At 32.8% G+C, this 13,025-nt stretch overlaps 1 protein-coding gene across 2 annotated transcripts in view; it reads right to left on the bottom strand.

Moving 5' to 3' along the window:
• Positions 1 to 13,025, bottom strand: part of LOC135686978 (lon protease homolog, mitochondrial) — a 40,173-nt gene that overhangs the window by 9,479 nt on the left and 17,669 nt on the right. For both annotated transcript variants that reach the window (XM_089114268.1, XM_089114269.1), the window contains exon 23: positions 11,021 to 11,141. The gene's annotated coding sequence lies outside the window, so the exon portion shown is untranslated. The remainder of the gene's footprint in view (positions 1 to 11,020; positions 11,142 to 13,025) is intronic.

Genomic DNA, 13,025 nt, shown 5'->3' with positions numbered 1-13,025 from the left:
CAGCAACGAAGCAATAAAAAATGACAGGCAAGAAAGAAAAAAAACGAAGGATTTTAGAGAAACTCTAAAGTAAAGCTCCCTACAGCAACGAAGCAATAAAAAATGACAGGCAAGAAAATAAAAATAACGAAGGATTTTAGAGAAACTCTAAAGTAAAGCTCCTTACAGCAACGAAGCAATAAAAAGTGACAGGCAAGAAAATAAAAATAACGAAGGATATTAGAGAAACTCTAAAGCAAAGCTCCCTACAGCAACGAAGCAATATAAAATGACAGGCAAGAAAATAAAAACAACCAAGGATTTTAGAGAAACTCTAAAGCAAAGCTCCCTACAGCAACGAAGCAATGAAAAATGACAGGCAAGAAAATAAAAATAACGAAGGATTTTTGAGAAGCTCTAAAGGAAAGCTCCCTACAGCAACGAAGCAATAAAAAATAACAGACAAGAAAATAAAAATAACGAAGGATTTTAGAGAAACTCTAAAGCAAAGCTCACTACAGCAAAATTTGAAATAAAAAATTGACAGACAAGAATATAAAAACAACCAAGGATTTTAGAGAAACTCTAAAGCAAAGCTCCCTACAGCAACGAAGCAATAAAAAATAACAGGCAAGAAAATAAAAATAACGAAGGATTTTAGAGAAACTCTAAAGCAAAGCTCCGTACAGCAACGAAGGAATAAAAAATGACAGGCAAGAAAATAAAAATATCGATGGATTTTAGAGAAACTCTAAAGAAAAGCTCCCTCCAGCAATGAAGGAATAAAATTTGACAGACAAGAAAATAAAAATAACGAAGGATTTTAGAGAAACTCTAAAGCAAAGCTCACTACAGCAACTTTGAAATAAAAATTGCCAGGCAAGAATATAAAAAGAACCAAGGATTTTAGAGAAACTCTAAAGCAAAGCTCCCTACAGCAACGAAGCAATAAAAATTTACAGGCAAGAAAATAAAAATAACGAAGGATTTTAGAGAAACTCTAAAGCAAAGCTCCCTCCAGCAACGTAGCAATAAAAATTAACAGGCAAGAAAATAAAAACAACCAAGGATTTTAGAGAAACTCTAAAGCAAAGCTCCCTACAGCAACGAAGCAATAAAAAATGACAGGCAAGAAAATAAAGAGAACGAAGGATTTTAGAGAAACTCTAAAGCAAAGCTCCGTACAGCAACGAAGGAATAAAAAATGACAGGCAAGAAAATAAAAATATCGATGGATTTTAGAGAAACTCTAAAGAAAAGCTCCCTCCAGCAATGAAGGAATAAAATTTGACAGACAAGAAAATAAAAATAACGAAGGATTTTAGAGAAACTCTAAAGCAAAGCTCACTACAGCAACTTTGAAATAAAAATTGCCAGGCAAGAATATAAAAAGAACCAAGGATTTTAGAGAAACTCTAAAGCAAAGCTCCCTACAGCAACGAAGCAATAAAAAATGACAGGCAAGAAAATAAAAATAACGAAGGATTTTAGAGAAACTCTAAAGTAAAGCTCCTTACAGCAACGAAGCAATAAAAAGTGACAGGCAAGAAAATAAAAATAACGAAGGATATTAGAGAAACTCTAAAGCAAAGCTCCCTACAGCAACGAAGCAATATAAAATGACAGGCAAGAAAATAAAAACAACCAAGGATTTTAGAGAAACTCTAAAGCAAAGCTCCCTACAGCAACGAAGCAATGAAAAATGACAGGCAAGAAAATAAAAATAACGAAGGATTTTTGAGAAGCTCTAAAGGAAAGCTCCCTACAGCAACGAAGCAATAAAAAATAACAGACAAGAAAATAAAAATAACGAAGGATTTTAGAGAAACTCTAAAGCAAAGCTCACTACAGCAAAATTTGAAATAAAAAATTGACAGACAAGAATATAAAAACAACCAAGGATTTTAGAGAAACTCTAAAGCAAAGCTCCCTACAGCAACGAAGCAATAAAAAATAACAGGCAAGAAAATAAAAATAACGAAGGATTTTAGAGAAACTCTAAAGCAAAGCTCCGTACAGCAACGAAGGAATAAAAAATGACAGGCAAGAAAATAAAAATATCGATGGATTTTAGAGAAACTCTAAAGAAAAGCTCCCTCCAGCAATGAAGGAATAAAATTTGACAGACAAGAAAATAAAAATAACGAAGGATTTTAGAGAAACTCTAAAGCAAAGCTCACTACAGCAACTTTGAAATAAAAATTGCCAGGCAAGAATATAAAAAGAACCAAGGATTTTAGAGAAACTCTAAAGCAAAGCTCCCTACAGCAACGAAGCAATAAAAATTTACAGGCAAGAAAATAAAAATAACGAAGGATTTTAGAGAAACTCTAAAGCAAAGCTCCCTCCAGCAACGTAGCAATAAAAATTAACAGGCAAGAAAATAAAAACAACCAAGGATTTTAGAGAAACTCTAAAGCAAAGCTCCCTACAGCAACGAAGCAATAAAAAATGACAGGCAAGAAAATAAAGAGAACGAAGGATTTTAGCGAAACTCTAAAGCAAAGCTCACTACAGCAAAATTTGAAATAAAAATTGACAGGCAAGGATATAAAAACAACCAAGGATTTTAGAGAAACTCTAAAGCAAAGCTCCCTACAGCAACGAAGGAATAAAAAATGACAGGCAAGAAAATAAAAATAACGAAGGATTTTAGAGAAACTCTAAAGCAAAGCTCCCTACAGCAACGAAGCAATATAAAATGACAGGCAAGAAAATAAAAATAACGAAGGATTCTAGAGAAACTCTAAAGTAAAGCACCCTACAGCAACGAAGCAATAAAAAATGACAGGCAAGAAAATAAAAATAACGAAGGATTTTAGAGAAACTCTAAAGTAAAGCTCCTTACAGCAACGAAGCAATAAAAAGTGACAGGCAAGAAAATAAAAATAACGAAGGATATTAGAGAAACTCTAAAGCAAAGCTCCCTACAGCAACGAAGCAATATAAAATGACAGGCAAGAAAATAAAAACAACCAAGGATTTTAGAGAAACTCTAAAGCAAAGCTCCCTACAGCAACGAAGCAATGAAAAATGACAGGCAAGAAAATAAAAATAACGAAGGATTTTCGAGAAACTCTAAAGGAAAGCTCCCTACAGCAACGAAGCAATAAAAAATAACAGACAAGAAAATAAAAATAACGAAGGATTTTAGAGAAACTCTAAAGCAAAGCTCACTACAGCAAAATTTGAAATAAAAAATTGACAGACAAGAATATAAAAACAACCAAGGATTTTAGAGAAACTCTAAAGCAAAGCTCCCTACAGCAACGAAGCAATAAAAAATAACAGGCAAGAAAATAAAAATAACGAAGGATTTTAGAGAAACTCTAAAGCAAAGCTCCCTACAGCAACGAAGGAATAAAAAATGACAGGCAAGAAAATAAAAATATCGATGGATTTTAGAGAAACTCTAAAGAAAAGCTCCCTCCAGCAATGAAGGAATAAAATTTGACAGACAAGAAAATAAAAATAACGAAGGATTTTAGAGAAACTCTAAAGCAAAGCTCACTACAGCAACTTTGAAATAAAAATTGCCAGGCAAGAATATAAAAAGAACCAAGGATTTTAGAGAAACTCTAAAGCAAAGCTCCCTACAGCAACGAAGCAATAAAAATTTACAGGCAAGAAAATAAAAATAGCGAAGGATTTTAGAGAAACTCTAAAGCAAAGCTCCCTCCAGCAACGTAGCAATAAAAATTAACAGGCAAGAAAATAAAAACAACCAAGGATTTTAGAGAAACTCTAAAGCAAAGCTCCCTACAGCAACGAAGCAATAAAAAATGACAGGCAAGAAAATAAAGAGAACGAAGGATTTTAGCGAAACTCTAAAGCAAAGCTCACTACAGCAAAATTTGAAATAAAAATTGACAGGCAAGGATATAAAAACAACCAAGGATTTTAGAGAAACTCTAAAGCAAAGCTCCCTACAGCAACGAAGCAATAAAAAATAACAGGCAAGAAAATAAAAATAACGAAGGATTTTAGAGAAACTCTAAAGCAAAGCTCCCTACAGCAACGAAGGAATAAAAAATGACAGGCAAGAAAATAAAAATATCCATGGATTTTAGAGAAACTCTAAAGAAAAGCTCCCTCCAGCAATGAAGGAATAAAATTTGACAGACAAGAAAATAAAAATAACGAAGGATTTTAGAGAAACTCTAAAGCAAAGCTCACTACAGCAACTTTGAAATAAAAATTGCCAGGCAAGAATATAAAAAGAACCAAGGATTTTAGAGAAACTCTAAAGCAAAGCTCCCTACAGCAACGAAGCAATAAAAATTTACAGGCAAGAAAATAAAAATAACGAAGGATTTTAGAGAAACTCTAAAGCAAAGCTCCCTCCAGCAACGTAGCAATAAAAATTAACAGGCAAGAAAATAAAAACAACCAAGGATTTTAGAGAAACTCTAAAGCAAAGCTCCCTACAGCAACGAAGCAATAAAAAATGACAGGCAAGAAAATAAAGAGAACGAAGGATTTTAGCGAAACTCTAAAGCAAAGCTCACTACAGCAAAATTTGAAATAAAAATTGACAGGCAAGGATATAAAAACAACCAAGGATTTTAGAGAAACTCTAAAGCAAAGCTCCCTACAGCAAAATTTGAAATAAAAAATGACGGGCAAGAAAATAAAAATAACGAAGGATTTTAGAGAAACTCTAAAGCAAAGCTCCCTACAGCAACGAAGCAATAAAAAATGACAGGCAAGAAAATAAAAATAACGAAGGATTTTAGAGAAACTCTAAAGCAAAGCTCCCTACAGCAACGTAGCAATAAAAATTAACAGGCAAGAAAATAAAAATAACGAAGGATTTTAGAGAAACTCTAAAGCAAAGCTCCCTCCAGCAACGTAGCAATAAAAATTAACAGGCAAGAAAATAAAAATAACGAAGGATTTTAGAGAAACTTTTACACAAAGCTCCCTACAGCAAGGAAGCAATGAAAAATGACGGGCAAGAAAATAAAAACAACGAAGGATTTTAGAGAAACTCTAAAGCAAAGCTCCCTACAGCAACGTAGCAATAAAAATTAACAGGCAAGAAAATAAAAATAACGAAGGATTTTAGAGAAACTCTAAAGCAAAGCTCCCTCCAGCAACGTAGCAATAAAAATTAACAGGCAAGAAAATAAAAATAACGAAGGATTTTAGAGAAACTTTTACACAAAGCTCCCTACAGCAACGAAGCAATGAAAAATGACGGGCAAGAAAATAAAAATAACGAAGGATTTTAGAGAAACTCTAAAGCAAAGCTCCCTCCAGCAACGTAGCAATAAAAATTAACAGGCAAGAAAATAAAATAACGAAGGATTTTAGAGAAACTTTTACACAAAGCTCCCTACAGCAACGAAGCAATGAAAAATGACGGGCAAGAAAATAAAAATAACGAAGGATTTTAGAGAAACTCTAAAGCAAAGCTCACTACAGCAACGTAGCAATAAAAATTTACAGGCAAGAATATAAAAAGAACCAAGGATTTTAGAGAAACTCTAAAGCAAAGCTCCCTACAGCAAAATTTGAAATAAAAAATAACGAAGGATTTTAGAGAAACTCTAAAGCAAAGCTCCCTACAGCAAAATTTGAAATAAAAAATAGCGAAGGATTTTAGAGAAACTTTTACACAAAGCTCCCTACAGCAACGAAGCAATGAAAAATGACGGGCAAGAAAATAAAAATAACGAAGGATTTTAGAGAAACTCTAAAGCAAAGCTCACTACAGCAACGTAGCAATAAAAATTTACAGGCAAGAATATAAAAAGAACCAAGGATTTTAGAGAAACTCTAAAGCAAAGCTCCCTACAGCAAAATTTGAAATAAAAAATAACGAAGGATTTTAGAGAAACTCTAAAGCAAAGCTCACTACAGCAACGTAGCAATAAAAATTTACAGGCAAGAATATAAAAAGAACCAAGGATTTTAGAGAAACTCTAAAGCAAAGCTCCCTACAGCAAAATTTGAAATAAAAAATAACGAAGGATTTTAGAGAAACTCTAAAGCAAAGCTCACTACAGCAACGTAGCAATAAAAATTTACAGGCAAGAATATAAAAAGAACCAAGGATTTTAGAGAAACTCTAAAGCAAAGCTCCCTACAGCAAAATTTGAAATAAAAAATAACGAAGGATTTTAGAGAAACTCTAAAGCAAAGCTCACTACAGCAACGTAGCAATAAAAATTTACAGGCAAGAATATAAAAAGAACCAAGGATTTTAGAGAAACTCTAAAGCAAAGCTCCCTACAGCAAAATTTGAAATAAAAAATAACGAAGGATTTTAGAGAAACTCTAAAGCAAAGCTCACTACAGCAACGTAGCAATAAAAATTTACAGGCAAGAATATAAAAAGAACCAAGGATTTTAGAGAAACTCTAAAGCAAAGCTCCCTACAGCAAAATTTGAAATAAAAAATAACGAAGGATTTTAGAGAAACTCTAAAGCAAAGCTCACTACAGCAACGTAGCAATAAAAATTTACAGGCAAGAATATAAAAAGAACCAAGGATTTTAGAGAAACTCTAAAGCAAAGCTCCCTACAGCAAAATTTGAAATAAAAAATAACGAAGGATTTTAGAGAAACTCTAAAGCAAAGCTCACTACAGCAACGTAGCAATAAAAATTTACAGGCAAGAATATAAAAAGAACCAAGGATTTTAGAGAAACTCTAAAGCAAAGCTCCCTACAGCAAAATTTGAAAATAAAAATAACGAAGGATTTTAGAGAAACTCTAAAGCAAAGCTCACTACAGCAACGTAGCAATAAAAATTTACAGGCAAGAAAATAAAAATAACCAAGGATTTTAGAGAAACTCTAAAGCAAAGCTCCCTCCAGCAACGTAGCAATAAAAATTAAGAGGCAAGAAAATAAAAATAACGAAGGATTCTAGAGAAACTCTAAAGCAAAGCTCCCTACAGCAACGAAGCAATGAAAAATGACGGGCAAGAAAATAAAAATAACGAAGGATTTTAGAGAAACTCTAAAGCAAAGCTCCCTACAGCAACGTAGCAATAAAAATTAACAGGCAAGAAAATAAAAATAACGAAGGATTTTAGAGAAACTCTAAAGCAAAGCTCCCTACAGCAACGAAGCAATGAAAAATGACGGGCAAGAAAATAAAAATAACGAAGGATTTTAGAGAAACTCTAAAGCAAAGCTCCCTACAGCAACGAAGCAATGAAAAATGACGGGCAAGAAAATAAAAATAACGAAGGATTTTTGAGAAACTCTAAAGCAAAGCTCCCTCCAGCAACGTAGCAATAAAAATTTACAGGCAAGTAAATAAAAATAACGAAGGATTTTAGAGAAACTCTAAAGCAAAGCTCCCTACAGCAACGAAGCAATGAAAAATGACGGGCAAGAAAATAAAAATAACGAAGGATTTTAGAGAAACTCTAAAGCAAAGCTCCCTACAGCAACGAAGCAATGAAAAATGACGGGCAAGAAAATAAAAATAACGAAGGATTTTTGAGAAACTCTAAAGCAAAGCTCCCTCCAGTAACGTAGCAATAAAAATTTACAGGCAAGTAAATAAAAATAACGAAGGATTTTAGAGAAACTCTAAAGCAAAGCTCCCTACAGCAACGAAGCAATGAAAAATGACGGGCAAGAAAATAAAAATAACGATGGATTTCAGAGAAACTCTAAAGCAAAGCTCACTACAGCAAAATTTGAAATAAAAATTAACAGGCAAGGATATAAAAACAACCAAAAATTTTAGAGAAACTCTAAAGCAAAGCTCCCTCCAGCAACGTAGCAATAAAAATTAACAGGCAAGAAAATAAAAACAACGAAGGATTTTAGAGAAACTCTAAAGCAAAACTCCCTACAGCAACAAAGCAATAAAAAATGACAGGCAAGAAAATAAAAATAACGAAGGATTTTAGAGAAACTCTAAAGCAAAGCTCCCTACAGCAAAATTTGAAATAAAAATTGACAGGCAAGGATATAAAAACAACCAAGGATTTTAGAGAAACTCTAAAGCAAAGCTCCCTACAGCAACGAAGCAATAAAAAATGACAGGCAAGAAAATAAAAATAACGAAGGATTTTAGAGAAACTCTAAAGCAAAGCTCACTACAGCAAAATTTGAAATAAAAATTGACAGGCAAGGATATAAAAACAACCAAGGATTTTAGAGAAACTCTAAAGCAAAGCTCCCTCCAGCAACGTAGCAATAAAAATTAACAGGCAAGAAAATAAAAACAACGAAGGATTTTAGAGAAACTCTAAAGCAAAACTCCCTACAGCAACGAAGCAATAAAAAATGACAGGCAAGAAAATAAAAATAACGAAGGATTTTAGAGAAACTCTAAAGCAAAGCTCCTTACAGCAACGAAGAAATAAAAAATGACAGGCAAGAAAATAAAAATAACGAAGGATTTTAGAGAAACTCTAAAGCAAAGCTCACTACAGCAAAATTTGAAATAAAAATTGACAGGCAAGAAAATAAAAATAACGAAGGATTTTAGAGAAACTTTTACACAAAGGTCCCTACAGCAACGAAGCAATGAAAAATGACGGGCAAGAAAATAAAAATAACGAAGGATTTTAGAGAAACTCTAAAGCAAAGCTCCCTCCAGCAACGTAGCAATAAAAATTAACAGGCAAGAAAATAAAAATAACGAAGGATTTTAGAGAAACTCTAAAGCAAAGCTCCCTACAGCAACGAAGCGATAAAAAATGACAGGCAAGAAAATAAAAATAACGAAGGATTTAAGAGAAACTCTAAAGCAAAGCTCCCTACAGCAACGAAGCAATAAAAAATGACAGGCAAGAAAATAAAAACAACCAAGGACTTTAGAGAAACTCTAAAGCAAAGCTCCCTACAGCAACGAAGCAATAAAAAATGACAGGCAAGAAAATAAAAATAACGAAGGATTTTAGAGAAACTCTAAAGCAAAGCTCCCTACAGCAACGAAGCAATAAAAAATGACAGGCAAGAAAATAAAAATAACGATGGATTTTAGAGAAACTCTAAAGCAAAGCTCCCTACAGCAACGAAGCAATAAAAAATGACAGGCAAGAAAATAAAAATAACGAAAGATTTTAGGGAAACTCTAAAGCAAAGCTCCCTACAGCAACGAAGCAATAAAAAAGACAGGCAAGAAAATAAAAATAACGATGGATTTTAGAGAAACTCTAAAGCAAAGCTCCCTACAGCAACGAAGCAATAAAAAATGACAGGCAAGAAAATAAAAATAACGAAGGATTTTAGGGAAACTCTAAAGCAAAGCTCCCTACAGCAACGAAGCAATAAAAAATGACAGGCAAGAAAATAAAAATAACGAAGGATTTTAGAGAAACTCTAAAGCAAAGCTCCCTACAGGAACGAAGCAATAAAAAATGACAGGCAAGAAAATAAAAATATCGATGGATTTTAGAGAAACTCTAAAGCAAAGCTCCCTACAACAACGAAGCAATAAAAAATGACAGGCAAGAAAATAAAAATGACGAAGGATTTTAGAGAAACTCTAAAGCAAAGCTCCCTACAACAACGAAGCAATAAAAAATGACAGGCAAGAAAATAAAAATGACGAAGGATTTTAGAGAAACTCTAAAGCAAAGCTCCCTACAGCAACGAAGCAATAAAAAATGACACGCAAGAAAATAAAAATATCGATGGATTTTAGAGAAACTCCAAAGCAAAGCTCCCTCCAGCAATGAAGGAATAAAATTTGACAGACAAGGAAATAAAGAGAACGAAGGATTTTAGAGAAACTCTAAAGCAAAGCTCCCTTCAGCAACGAAGCAATAAAAAATGACAGGCAAGAAAATAAAAATAACGAAGGATTTTAGGAAACTCTAAAGCAAAGCTCCCTACAGCAACGAAGCAATAAAAAATGACAGGCAAGAAAATAAAAATAAGAAAGGATTTTAGAGAAACTCTAAAGCAAAGCTCCCTAGAGCAACAAAGCAATAAAAAATGACAGGCAAGAAAATAAAAATAACGAAGGATTTTAGAGAAACCCTAAAGCAAAGCTCCCTACAGCAACGAAGCAATAAAAAATGACAGGCAAGAAAATAAAAATATCGATGGATTTTAGAGAAACTCTAAAGCAAAGCTCCCTCCAGCAATGAAGGAATAAAATTTGACAGACAAGGAAATAAAGAGAACGAAGGATTTTAGAGAAACTCTAAAGCAAAGCTCACTACAGCAACTTTGAAATAAAAATTGCCAGGCAAGAATATAAAAAGAACCAAGGATTTTGGAGAAACTTTAGAACAAAGCTCCCTACAGCAACAAAGCAATAAAAATTGACAGGCAAGAAAATAAAGAGAATTAATAAATAAATAAAGGATTTTAGACAAACTCCAAAGCAAACCTCACTACAGCAACTTTGAAATAAAAATTGACAGGCAAGAAAATAAAAACAATGAAGGATTTTAGAGAAACTTTTACACAAAGCTCTCTCCAGTAACGTAGCAATAAAAATTAACAGGCAAGAAAAAAAACAACGAAGGATTTTAGAGAAACTTTAAAGCATAGCTTCCTAGAGAAACGAAGGAATAAAAATTGACAAACAAGGAAATAAAGAGTACGAAGGATTTTTTGGAAACTCTAAAGCAATCCTCCCTACAGCAATGAAACAATAAAAATTGACAGGCAAGAAAAACAACTAAGGATTTTAGAAGACTCTAAAGCAAACCTCACTACAGCAACTTAGCAAGAAAAATTGAAATGTTTGGTTTTAGAGAAACTTAAAAGCAAAGCTAGTGGTAGTAGGTGATAAACAAAAATCAATACGCAAGGAAATAAAAATAAAAGTGTTTTTGAAAGAAACCTTATAACAGAGCTATCAGGAGTAAGTTGGAGATAAAAATTTATGCGGTAGGAAACAAAAATTAAGAAGGTTTTTAGATAAATTTTTTGACAAAGCTTACAACAGTAAGAAACTTTTAATCAAATTCAACTTATAGTAAGTCATGAATAGAATTTAATTCTGAAGGAAAAAATATATTTTGAAATATAATGGTAATTTGAATATAAAAATTTTCCCAAGAAAATATAAGGTCTGCACCTCAGAATAAGAGGAAAGGGAACCGACATACCTGCGAAAGCCATTAAAGTTTTTAGGAAGATTTAGTCCAGATCCCATTCATATCCAATCTCTAGGTGTTCAAAGCATCCACTGGCTATACTGATTGAGCTTTGAAGAGGAATTTGTCAGCCCTAGGATTTTAACAAAAAATAACATTGGAAGTAGTTGAAAAAATATTTCAATAAAGTTCAAGAAAATGAAAGTTTCTGGAATTTGTTTGAAAAGAACAAAGTCCAGAGCTAAAAGCAAGACCTAAAAGACCAAAGAAACCAAACAAACTGTTTATGATTCAAAGAGATCTGGAGAATGTTATCGAGAAAGTCTGAAATTAAAAAATCATTTCAATAAAAATATCTGCATCCTAGATGGCTTTTACATTGTTAACATTTTTTTCAAAGTTCTAAAAAGCAAAAAAAAATTCGTTTTCAAAACTAAGTTGGCAAAAAATTTACATTGGGTGGAAAGAGCTAAGAGAGGAGGTTTTCTTAACAAAGGGTAGTATCGTTGCTAAGAAGATATCTTCAAAATGCTTGCAAAAATAGCATCAGTGAAGGTAATGTCACAGTAGTTAAAAGTAATATAATTAAATTTTGCATTGGACTATGATAGTTGGCATCGCATAAAAGGATTAGTTTGCAAGAATTTGGAGAAATTAAATAAGCATGAATATTGTCAAATAGCCTCAAAATCCACAAAACAATAAGCAGCTGTGTCCTACATCAAGCAACCTATAAAGCAGATCATAATTGAGGGGCCAAAATAAAAGGCCACACAGACACACCCTTTATTAAAGGCCATACCTATAAACGAAGTAAAGAGTTAGTTGATATATTATCTGCAGAAAGAAGAAAAGTTTTAAAGTGTATTCTGTGGGCTGATGCCTATATATTAATGTCAGCATCTTATGAGAAAATAAATTTTATTATTAAAAAGAATCTCGGCCTAGATATTGATATCTTTTAAAAAAAATTAGAGAAGTATTTTTTTGTGAGCAGGTCAAGGTTGTCTAATCTTGATTTGAAAATATTTAACAGTAGAAGAAAGGGTGTAACTTTTGTGGTTTCGTTTTGGGGTGTCAGGGACTTTTGCCTTTCCAAACTGGATGTGGCTCTGCCAAAAATTGAACTATTAAATGACCATTGGTTCAAAGAAACATTTAAATGATGAATGAAACAAAAGACGAAAAACAATGGGCAGCGACCTATAAATGGTGAATGGTGAAGGTAAAATATAAACAGTGAGGGTTTGATGAAGGGAGAGGATTTGAAGGCTTGCCCTAAGAAACATTTTGAGGACCAAACCCTTTGAATTGTATAAAAACCATAACTACAACAAGTGTCAATATAAAGGTAGCATTCTCATTTGTGCTAGAAAAAATCCTTGGACCATCTTGCCCATCATAAGCCCCCTCCCCCCACTCACCCTCTAATGAATCACAGGTGACATAGGCTCTGATATTAAAAGACCAGTTTGATCACAGATAATCTGATTTCCATCTTTGCCCTGCATTAAGAGCAAAACCTTAAATGCTTTTGGACGAAATTGGAAGGAGGGGGTCTTCTATATGAAGCCTGATGCAAAATCTTCTGTGATAAATGCAAAACAGGAAAAATTACAGGACATTTTGGCAAAATATATTCAGTTAAAAGATGAATCTTCGAAATCTTTCTGGCAACAAAGAAAACTTTGGTAAAAACAGCATATGATAAGCTGGAAAAAGGTCTTATTTATTTATAGTTTTCTTACTTAGTTTAACTTTTAAAAATACTTTACTTAATTTGAAAATAGATTACAACCTTGAAAGAAATTATATTTTTTAGAAAAATGCTGTATTATAATTAACTACCTACTAGTTTCTGTTCCAAAGTTTTCCCATCACATTAAACAAAGTTGTATTCAAGTTACATTAAACATCTACATTAAACAAGTTAACATGAATTTATGTACCATGTAGATTATCAAAATTTTACTATATAGTCTTTCACAAACTGGCATTGATTTTTATTAGTTTCAGT

The sequence above is a fragment of the Rhopilema esculentum genome, chromosome 20 (genome assembly GCF_057945365.1).
Source record: "Rhopilema esculentum isolate cy_ngs chromosome 20, ASM5794536v1, whole genome shotgun sequence".
In the NCBI taxonomy this organism is placed as follows: Eukaryota; Metazoa; Cnidaria; class Scyphozoa; order Rhizostomeae; family Rhizostomatidae; genus Rhopilema; species Rhopilema esculentum.
This window is presented reverse-complemented; position numbering and strand designations above follow the sequence as displayed.